The sequence below is a fragment of the Vespa velutina genome, chromosome 9 (genome assembly GCF_912470025.1).
Source record: "Vespa velutina chromosome 9, iVesVel2.1, whole genome shotgun sequence".
Taxonomy (NCBI): domain Eukaryota; kingdom Metazoa; phylum Arthropoda; class Insecta; order Hymenoptera; family Vespidae; genus Vespa; species Vespa velutina.
In genome coordinates this window covers 384402-395322 of record NC_062196.1, presented here as the reverse complement: position 1 = coordinate 395322, position 10921 = coordinate 384402, and the positions used below count along the sequence as shown (strand labels likewise).

Sequence of the window (10921 nt, the reverse complement as noted above, 5' to 3'; positions counted from 1 at the left end):
ATGTACCCGTTGGAAAAGATCCCCCTCGGGTCAGCTCTTTCTATCTCTGTTTCTCTTTTATTCCCTTAGCCTTTTCTTGCGTCCTAAACTCTTTCGAAGCCGACACCGTCGAGCCAGGAAACAAGCCTTTGCCATATCTTCTGTCTTTCTCGTAATACCAAAAGAGCCTCGTGTCTCGTCTAATTACTCGCGATTCTCATTCTCATGAGACTGGCATCGGGTTACCATGTCTCTCCTCCCCACTCTCTCTTTCTCTTATGGGTCATCTTTTCTTTTCTTTTCTTTTCTTGTTTTTGGTAAATAAGACGACTAAAGTAGATAGCTATGTATTTACATCTCATTCGGGGGATCATCTTCCTGGAAAAATATTAGAATGATTTTATCGAGGTAGAGAATCTCTCCCTCTCTTTCCTTCTTCAATCGATACAAAAAAAGAGAAAAATTTCAACAATTTCGCTGTTAAACTCTCTGATATATTGTACCCTTTGTCATGGGCTACTTTTACGAGCAGCACGAAACGCTATTATTACAAGCGTTTATTCGCGCGAGCGCGACTAGCTCGTAAGTTATTAGATCTAAATATAAATGGTCGCTTGGCATAAAACACGATGTGCTGGAGAAGAAAAAGAGAGAGAGAGAGAGAGGGGGGGGAAAAAGAGTGAAAGGAGAAGAGATATCCAATACTCGTATAAAATCTTCTTATCGAAATTATATCTAATGGGCCATATTTCTCAGGGTGCTAATAAAATATGGCAGGAGCCGCGAGAGAAAGAGATAGAGCGTGTAGGTACCTATTCGCCAAGATACTTGGCTGGTACGCCACACTGCTAATTATTTATTCGCGTTTGTGAAGCTGGAGGTCATTGGAAGGCTTGGAAATTGAGCAAAAAGGAAGGCAGCTAGGCGGAGAAAGACGTCTCACTCTTGGACCAGCCAAAGCGTCGGAAGAAACCGGAGAGGAGTAAAGGTGGATAAAGGAGAAGTTGAAGAAGAAGGGAAGAACAGAGGAAAGAGAAAAAGAAGAAGAAGACAGAGAAGAAGAACGGGCAAGAGGAGAAAGAGAAAGAGAAAGAGAAAGAAAACGAGAAAGAGAAATAGGGAGTAGCGGAGGCTGGGAGAGAGGTGAGAGTGGTATAATCGTGATAAGCAGGTGATAGATGCTCCTCAGGGGCCGCACTGCCGTGCCTTGCCACAGACAATAGCTATTTGTTTCTGCCTTCACGAAGACACACATCTCTTTCTCCCTCTCATTCTATCTATCTATCTATCTGTTCGTTCAACTCCTCTCTTTCTCTCTCTCTCTCTCTCTCTCTCTCTCTCTCTCTCACTTCTTTTTTTTCTTCTTCTTCGTCCTCTTTATGAACACTCCAAGACTATCCTCTCTTCGTTTCGTTTCAAAGCTCATGCGAGTGAAATGGGCTGACTCTTTAGGACACACCGCTGCTTCGAGGGCACGGTTTTAAATCGCATCGACAGATAATCACAACTTAATTTGCCCCCCGTCGTGAAATCATGGTAGCCCTTCGCCGATCGAGCAGAATCGACCAAAGACATCTTGGATGTTTTATGTTTACTTTCTTCTTTTATTTTTCTTTTCTTTTTTATTAACCTACGCGTCTTCATGTATACATACATATATATATATATATATATATATATATATATATATATACATATATATATATATAAATATATCACAATAGTATGCAGATATATGTACACATGCTCGCAAGTTTTACCAGGAAGAAAATACCAATGCAACCGATCCACCAACGTGTATCGTCACATTGTATGCAGATGCGATTCTATAGCATTGCTAGATATGAAAATATTGGAATACTCAATGGAGGACCAAACTTGTTTAAGTTCAACCCCCCATAGATTCGAACCTCTTCTTATGTTTTTCATTTCCTTTCCTTTTTTTTCTTTTCTTTTCTCTTCTTTTTTTTCTTTTTTTTTCTTCTTTTTTTCTTTCTTTTTCTTCTTTTTCTTTCAAAGTATCTTCCAGAGTATCTTTCATACATTCTCATGCTTTATTTCCATTTAAATCGATAAAAAAGAATTAATAATAAACATATAAAGGTATATCTTATTTCCAAAGAACACATTTACAAAGAACGAGATAAGTAAGTAACACGGCATTGCATTTAAAATCTATAAATTTTTATTATACCTTAGTATTCAACCCTACGTGTAAATATACCTAGGTACGTTATTGCTGAAAGAATGAATATAATTCTAAGTTTTTCATGCATCATTAGCATCGCACAAATTGATTCTTTCTCTTTCTCTCTCTCTCTCTCTCTCTCTCTCTCTCTCTCTCTCTCTCTCCCATTCTTTTATAAGCGTATTTAAAGATTAGTGACCGATTTACAGAAACAAAAGACAAGTGATACGATCTCTTCGATTTATTTACCGAATTAATACGTAAATACATGTACGCTTAGTGCATGAAACACCATCGAAAAATAATCGACCAACAGAAATTTGTCAGTGTCGAGTTCCGATGGTAATTACGTTGAAGTTTATGCCGCACCTACGCGGACACGCGGAGCAACGTAGTTTCAAACTTTCCCCGCGTTTGCTGTGATTTACGGCTCATTAGCCGCACCCAAGTAGAAAAGCGCGAGAGATATTTGATTTTCACGTTATATTCATAAACGCTCCGATTATGTTCCTCGTTTTTAACAACGAACGCATTGTATAGTTATAGTTATATGTATGTTCAGTCACGTAGATAATTTTCAAGAAACTCGAATTATTTTCCTTATTAAATGACTCTATTAGAAAAAATAAATAGGATTTGATTAAATAATTATATTAAGTCCAATTTATATTATATATAAGAAGAACTAACTAACTTTTAATCCTTCTATCATTTATAATATTTAGATATAGGTATTTACTACATAAACTCAAAATTAAACAAATATTGTAAATCTACAATTTCTCATTGATATCTATAGATTGGATAATAAGTGATCTAAGGACAAATTCGTGCCCTTAAAAATCGGAAAATGAACACATCTTTTGTATAAATTTTACGCAATACCCTGAAAATGTTCGGGAATCGTTGTTACGTCATTATCGAAAAATCGACTGGGAAAGAAACGGTTTGCTGCACCTTGCTTCGAAAGGTGCTAGTTAGCGAGTTGGTCAAGTCATCGCCTCATTAACGGCTCCTCGAGGATGCTCGATCGTCATTAATCATCCACAGGCTCTCATTGTGGCCTTCGTCGTCGACTTCGTTGTCGTCCTTCTCCTCATCTTCTTCCTCGTCGAAGCTACGACGAGCTTTCTCGTTTCGTTCATGATCATTGCTGCCACATTAAAGGCATCTTCGAGTAAGATTCGCCGTCTCGATGATTAGCACCGGAATGGTGTGGAAAGAAAAAGAAAAGAGGTGTATCGCTAGTAGAATATAAAGAGACGTGGGAGAGATGAGTAAGAGAGTGAGAAAGAGAGAGAAAGAAAGAAGGAGAGAAAGAGAGAGAGATAACTATGAATCGGAGGCAAATGAATTTTAATGACCATCGGTCCCGATACGGCCATTTAACTCAACCACGATGATTGATATATTAATACCAGGCGAGGTACGAGTCTTCGAAGTGAGTACCATTAAGCAACAGGACGCGTGTCTCCGTATTGGTGGACACAATTACCTGATGTAGTCACGACTTTAAAGCTGTATTCACACGAGACACGTCATGAAATTAGTGCTTCGTTATCGTCGAATGCTTCTACTATGTAGATAAAAGAATTATTTTTATTTGATTTTATTATATAGGAATGGAAAGAGTCTTATTACATGGTATTAAAGATAAAATTTTCCCTATAAATTCTGATAGATTAAATTACAAGAAATATATCATAAAGAATTTTCTATGGCCTTCATTTTACATGCCTAAAGATAAAAATTAATTAAAAAAGAAGAAAAGCAAGCAAAGAAAAAAGAGGAAAAAGAAAAAATGCAAGTGTACACGTTCTTTAATTAATTTTTTCGTTCTGTAGAGCTTTCGAATTCTCCCAAAGAAGAAAAATTCACTTAGTCTCAAAGTTACTTTCAATAATCTTTTATTTATCATCGGGCACGCCTGAAAGTCGCCAGTTGCACCTTTCAATATCATTACGGGTCATCGTTGGTTAGTGGTGCTGTGCTGGTTATTGATTAATATCTCGTGCGTGCCTTTCTTAAATAGGCGGAACGCAAGGCGCGATAAAGTCGGTAACTTACTCTATTCCCCTTTGATACGCTCGTGCATCGCGATATATCGTCGCTTTAGTATCGCACTAGGTAGTTCTGGGTAGAGATTAGAACCACCAATTAATAAAACGTTACATCTTCGCGGCATTAGTACAACCAAGCGGAAAATATCTAGTCGATTCGCGGAACCTGATATCAACGTTGCACTTATATACTACTATGGAATTTCCATCTAAGAAGAAAGATTTTATCCTGGAAACGATAAACTAGTTATAGAGAGAGAGAGAGAGAAAGAGAGAGAGAGAGAGAGAGAGAGAAAGAAAGAGAGAAGAAAAAGGAAGTACAAATTAGAAAAATCCTTTAACAAATATCCTTTTTCTAAAGACTTTAGTATCCTAATATATTTATGCTAACTACACTTTATTTCACAGATGTAGCGTATGAACTTGATAACCTGTGGTATTTAAACGATAATATGTATAATTAACTGCTACGGTAAGAACGCTGAAACGTTTGGCTAATTTCCTTCTTTTTTATTTATATCGAAAGGTGATTCTTAAGAAATAGAGAGAAGATCATTTATATGAAAAATAAAAGAAATGAATTTTGTAAAACGTTTAATAAGATGTTTAAGATACTTACATTAATGAATTTTGTTGCAATTTAATAAAATCATATCCTCTTTAGGAATTCTAAAACGAATGAATAGCATATATATATATATATATTTTTTTTTTGTATTTTTGTTGATATAAAATAATTAAAATATAACTACTCAATAAAATTTAAACAAATCATTCTTTTCTAATTAAAAAAAAAAAAGAAGAAATCTTCTTTAAAGAGATTAAGTAAATATTTTTCATCCCCTATAAATTTGTTTTATATTATTGCAAAATTTGGACAAAAATATCTTAACCATATTCTTTCATAAATGTGTCTATGTCACATGATAATGTTCACTATTTATTATCACCAATCCATTAAGAATGTCAATCAACATTAATCTTCTCTCGTTCATCTCACTGAAAAGTTTTCTTCCTTCTTGTGATCGTAAAGTCTCCTTCTCTATCGTCGTAAAATCTTCTCTCGAAGTATGTACTTGGAAAAAAGGAAGAGTTTCAGTCCTGCGAAGACGAATAATCCTTGCATGCTCCAACAATTGAGAGCCCCTGATTACGAGGAGGCACATGACGACTCTATCGGGCCTCGAGCATCTTGTAGATGCGAAAAGCTACCCGCGGAGGCGTCCGTGTGCGCGCGTTGCGCGTGGATATACTATACCAACCTAATCGAGATCTAAACCACGAGACCTCATGTACTTAGGATACTACACTTCGTACATTTACCTTCCCACGCGCGGCATTCGTCGACGTTGTTTCAAACACGTATCGTCCAACATCATTGTATTTTCATCTCATGTTGAAAATTTCCACGCAGCTATACAAATACTTATGTACGACTTGCTCAGATCTATCTAATTATAATAAGTTTAATTTTTAAGTAAAAAGAGATCTATGTCCATTTATACATGTAGTTAGGTCTATGTCTACATATATATGCAGTTATAATAAATATTTATAATAGGTGTAGCTAGATAGGTGGGTACCAATATGTGATAGACATACTATATAAGTATGATTTCATAGGTCACAAATAGATGTACAATATTAGTTTAGGATATGTTAGATCTAACGCTTTTATATTTTCATCTCACGTCGTTAATTTCTACGTGCATACATAGATAAACGCATTTCTTTACGATCTATTTAGATGTATCTCAACGACATCAAATTGATTTTTAAATAAAAAGTATACATCTACATGCAGACAAGTATAATGAATATTTATAATAAGTATAAAGCATGTGTGAGAAACATAATAGATAAGAATGATCCCATACATAGACATTTCATTAATGTAGAATATATTAAATCCAATGCTTTCATATTTTTTATCTATCACGTGTACATATTTATAAGTAGTAGTAACATTTAATAAAACAAAACAAAAATATACATATATAAATATACTTATAAAAAACATTCGTAAAAGAAATACCTAGAGTATGTGTGATATCTTATATTTTCATCTCACGTCGAATATTTCCGAGTATTACATAGGTAGTAGGATGAACCTATCTACTCTTATATTATCTACCAAGTTTACTAATATTAGAAATCTTTTAGTCAGTGTCACGTCATTAAAACACTTGGACAAAATGAGAAAACTATTCAAGAAATAATGTGGAAGGAATTTAGTGAATTTTTCGCGATTATCGTGCTTATCATTAACTTGCTCGTGCTCGTGTATACGAGTAAACGATGTTCGGACTACGATTTAATACGGACGTCGACTACTCGAGTACGAGATGCTCACCACGAAAGGGAATGTTTTATTTATGAGATGCGCTTGATGTGCACGCACGCGCGCATGCCCGAGCATCGGTGAGAGAGGAAGAGAGAGAGAAAGAAAGAAAGAAAGAGTGAGCGGGAGGAAGGGAGAGAAGGAGAGAGAGAGAGAGAGAAAGATGACGACAACGCAACGTCGACAACGTTCAAGTTCGAGTTTTATTAATCTAATCGGGCTATTAATATGTAAGAGTTGGTTTTTGGCACCGGCTGTCATTATCGGCCGTGTAAAGACCACGTGCGTGGCCACGGCCGGACGAAATTGACTGAACCATCGTATCAACTGAATTCTAATCGAAGAGTGCCGAGGCCAGCAAATTGCTTGTTTAGCTCACAAGTACTTGAGCATAATTAGACGATCAATTTCCCAGTAACGTCGTGTAATTTACCAACGACCATTTCCTCCTCTTCCTCCTCCTCCTCCTCCTCCTCCTCCTCCTTTCTTCTTCTACTTTCTCTCTCTCTCTTTCTCTTTCTCTCTCTCTCTCTCTCTCTCTCTCTCTCTTTCTTCCCCTTTCGTTCTCTATCTCACTCTATCTTCACTCTTTGTCTAGCTAAATACTCGTATTTATCTATTCGTCTTTTTCTTTTCCTCTACTCTCTCGCTCCTCTTCGTGACTTCAACACGTTAATTCTCTTCACGTTCTCAACGAGTCGATCGGTCCTCGCGTTCGGCCGGAAGTTCGATCTGGACTTTCTTGTCGAGTCTCTCTTCGACGATATTATTCCTCATAACGTTCTATAGTTTTGATCGTGTAAGATCGTATAGTCGATATCGTGTAAGATCGTTTAGTATCGTAGAAGATTGTTTCTGCGATATTGTTAAATCATTGTAATTATTCTACTTTATACTCTATACACGTTGAACGCGTGTAATTTAAAAATGCATATATACATTTATTATTATGCATTATATATATATATATATATATATATATATATATATATATATATATATATATACTCAATGTATACTTAAACATTTAACAAAGTTCCTGTATAATAAAAAATGTGTTTCTTTGTTTTTTCATAAAAAAAAAAATAAGTAGCAGCAAAAGTAAGTAAGTAGAGAGCAAAAAGAACGAGAAGGAGAGAGAGAAGGAAACGTAAATGTATACCAAGAGTGTGATCACAGTCTCAAGCAAGCATTAGCAAGGTTGTTACTATCACTACTACTACTACTATTACTATTACTATTACTAATACTAACACTAATACTTCTAGCATATACATCGTGTGAATTCTGATACGCAGGCGGGTGTAAGCAAGACGATTCATCAACATTATCACTGACGGCTGCAGTTAGCTGACGAAGAGAAGAGTACTTCTCAACCAAGGAAAACTAAGATACCTTCGTAAGAGATATATTTACGTATACAAGGTGTCCGGAACGTAAGAATGAAACTGAGAGCAAGATGAGAAAGATTTAAATATGTCAGACATCGATCATTTCGTGTTTTATCCTTGACATTAAAAATTTATAAATGTTGCTAATATTCTGTTTCATCAATCTTTGAATGTTCAATAATTTAGTATCTCATCAAATTTGGTAAAAAAAATTATAGTAATGTAATTTTGCTATTTTATTTCCGTTTTAATATTTATTTACTAGATATATCTAGTATAATAATTTATTTTTAATTTCTATAAAAAATAATAAGAAAATGATCATTGTACTTTGAATCAACAAACAAAAAGTTATCATTTGCATGAGAAAAAAAGTAGTGTCACTGAATAAACGACGATCGATCGTTTAAATTCTTCTCTTTTTATTGTCCCCCAAAGGCACGCGTGTCAAACACGACTGCTCTTGCATTCGGAATGATCAATGGATGGAGATAATGGCAAGGAGATTATCATTTCGCGATAACATTGCACGAAGCGAGCTAATATGACGTGCGTGCAACAATCAATAATAGACCGAATGAGATTAAAGGAGAAATATTATGAGTTATATCGTGTTCCTTGATAACGCGTGAGATTAAATATTATATATACATAGATGCAATATATACGGTCTGTAAGAAAAATATAAAAAAGATTGGAAATATAAACATTTTCAAATAATTAATAAATATATACAGATATGATATATATATATATATATATATATATATATGTATATTTTTATATATTAAAATAAACGCATTTATCATTTCGAACGTTATTATTCTAATAAGGATTATTAGAATATTAATTATCATTATAATAATCATAAGTAAATAAAATATCTGAATAGATGAATAAAATATTAATACTAATAAAAAAAGAATTATAAAAACACGAAGCGATTAAAAAAAGCAATACACTTATAGAATCGATAAAAAAAAAAGTTAACAGTAAAAATTGATTAACCAATGAATATTACCTAGACTGATAATCGATCCATTAATAAATCAACCGTCGATTCATTCGAATAATGATAATTACCTAAATGGATATAGTGTAATGAATTGATTGCAGCCAACTTTTTGTTCGGAAGCAGCTACCTACCGCGAAATAATACATGACGAGTAAAGAAATTCTCTATGTGAGTGTGTGTGTGTGTGTGTGTGTGTGTGCACGTGCTCAATGACGCGAGACAAACCCTTCTCAAATGTATTGTATGTATGTACGAAATGAAAATGCTTCTTCACCGACAACAAGACTCGACGTACGATATTTGCATGCACCCAGTAAGGTCACGTGCCATCTCCCACGCCCGCCACGTACGTTAGATACGATCTTCTACGATCTACAGAGAGAGAAAAAGAGAGACAGAAAGAGAGAAAGAGAGAGAGAGAGAGAGAGAGAGAGAGAGAGAGAGAGAGAAGATGTTAAAGCGACTTTTCGAAGGGACGACGCCTTAATTACGAGCTTCAGGCACTAATACTTGTACGAGTACGCGTAATGCGTTTGAATGCTCACCGGCTGACCTTGAAAAATATTTCTCAGCATCGCTCTTAACATCCTCCACGCTCTTTAACGTCCGGATAAACGCCTTCAAAAGAGAAAGAGAAAGAGGGAAAGAGGGAGAGAGGGAAAGAAAGAGACAGAAAGAGAGAGAAAGAGAGAGAAAAACTTATCGTGATCTTCCGCGTTGTCGATCAAACGCGTTCGCTCACCGACTGCGTTCGGTCGTTTAATTCCAGCAGACTTTTTACGTGGCACGTTAATTGCCTCGATTCGTGCCGAGCGGCACGGTCGGCTCCTGGGATTTTTCAAAATCACGATAGATCGCCGATAGATTGAAATCGTGGATCCTTTTACGCAACGCCTACCACGATTAACCTACGATTTTTAAGGATCGCTGATGTTTCGCTTATACTTATATACTACATATATTGTCTATGTAGATATCTGTGTATATATTTTCTCATCACCTAATATCCAAAGCACGAACCATCCGTCCATCAAAACTGTCATTTTTCAACATTTAACGAATGAACTAAGTTGCTGCCTTCTGCTATCTTGAGAATTCCATTTTAGATATTTGTAATTATATTTAATAGAAAAGAAACTGTTGAAAATTTATTTTGTTTCTTTTGACTGGCTCGAGTTTAATGTTCTAAATAGAATTTTTGATATTTAATTCTTTATAACGACATTTTTATCGTATGCATAATAAGAAGACAATTATATTTATATCAACTATTGAATATGAACTAATAATTAATATAATACATATATATAACTTAGTGACATCAAATTTGCATAATGTTATAAAAAATTAAATATTTTATTATACTACTACACCAAATCTTAAATAAAAAAATATAATGCTTTTGTTTTTATATATACAAAAATATATATTATATATTTATACTTATTTGTTATGTAATAATTAATATGTGTATATATTAATATGTAGTATAGAAAAAAATGTATATATATATATACATATTATATATATATATATATATATATATATATATATATATATATATATATATTATAAAAAAGAAATAAAATAGTTTACGAATTAATTGGCTAACCTTTGTTAGTATATCATTTTTCTCTAAAAAAAATTGCATCGTTAAAAATCGAATAAACAAAATCTTTTGAAGACTGCTCCATATGAGAACGCGCGAACTTTTCATTCGAATCGTGAGATTAATCGTGCGCACTACCGAATCCTGCCTGAAAATCCCCGAATGAAAAAAAGAAGGGAACGAAATAGAAAAAAAATGAACGAACAAAGAAAAAAGATCGGTCGGCCGTCGTCGTCATGTTCATGACGCGCGTCTAAAATATCGACGTCCCGTTGAAACACACGTCATGCACGTAGGTCGAAAAGCAAATAGAGAGACATAGAGAGAAAAGAGACAGA

General features: G+C 34.6%; 1 long non-coding RNA gene across 2 annotated transcripts; it reads left to right on the top strand.

Annotated features, from left to right (window-relative positions):
* The first annotated feature begins 7200 nt into the window (after positions 1-7200).
* On the top strand, positions 7201-8181 carry LOC124951537. 2 transcript variants are annotated; one of them, XR_007101628.1, is made up of 3 exons: positions 7201-7444; positions 7662-7768; positions 7867-8181. It is a non-coding gene; the product is annotated as an uncharacterized LOC124951537 (long non-coding RNA). The 2 variants fall into 2 exon arrangements; XR_007101629.1 differs by having other exon boundaries at positions 7405-7444; positions 7659-7768; positions 7837-8181.
* Positions 8182-10921: the final 2740 nt, after the last annotated feature.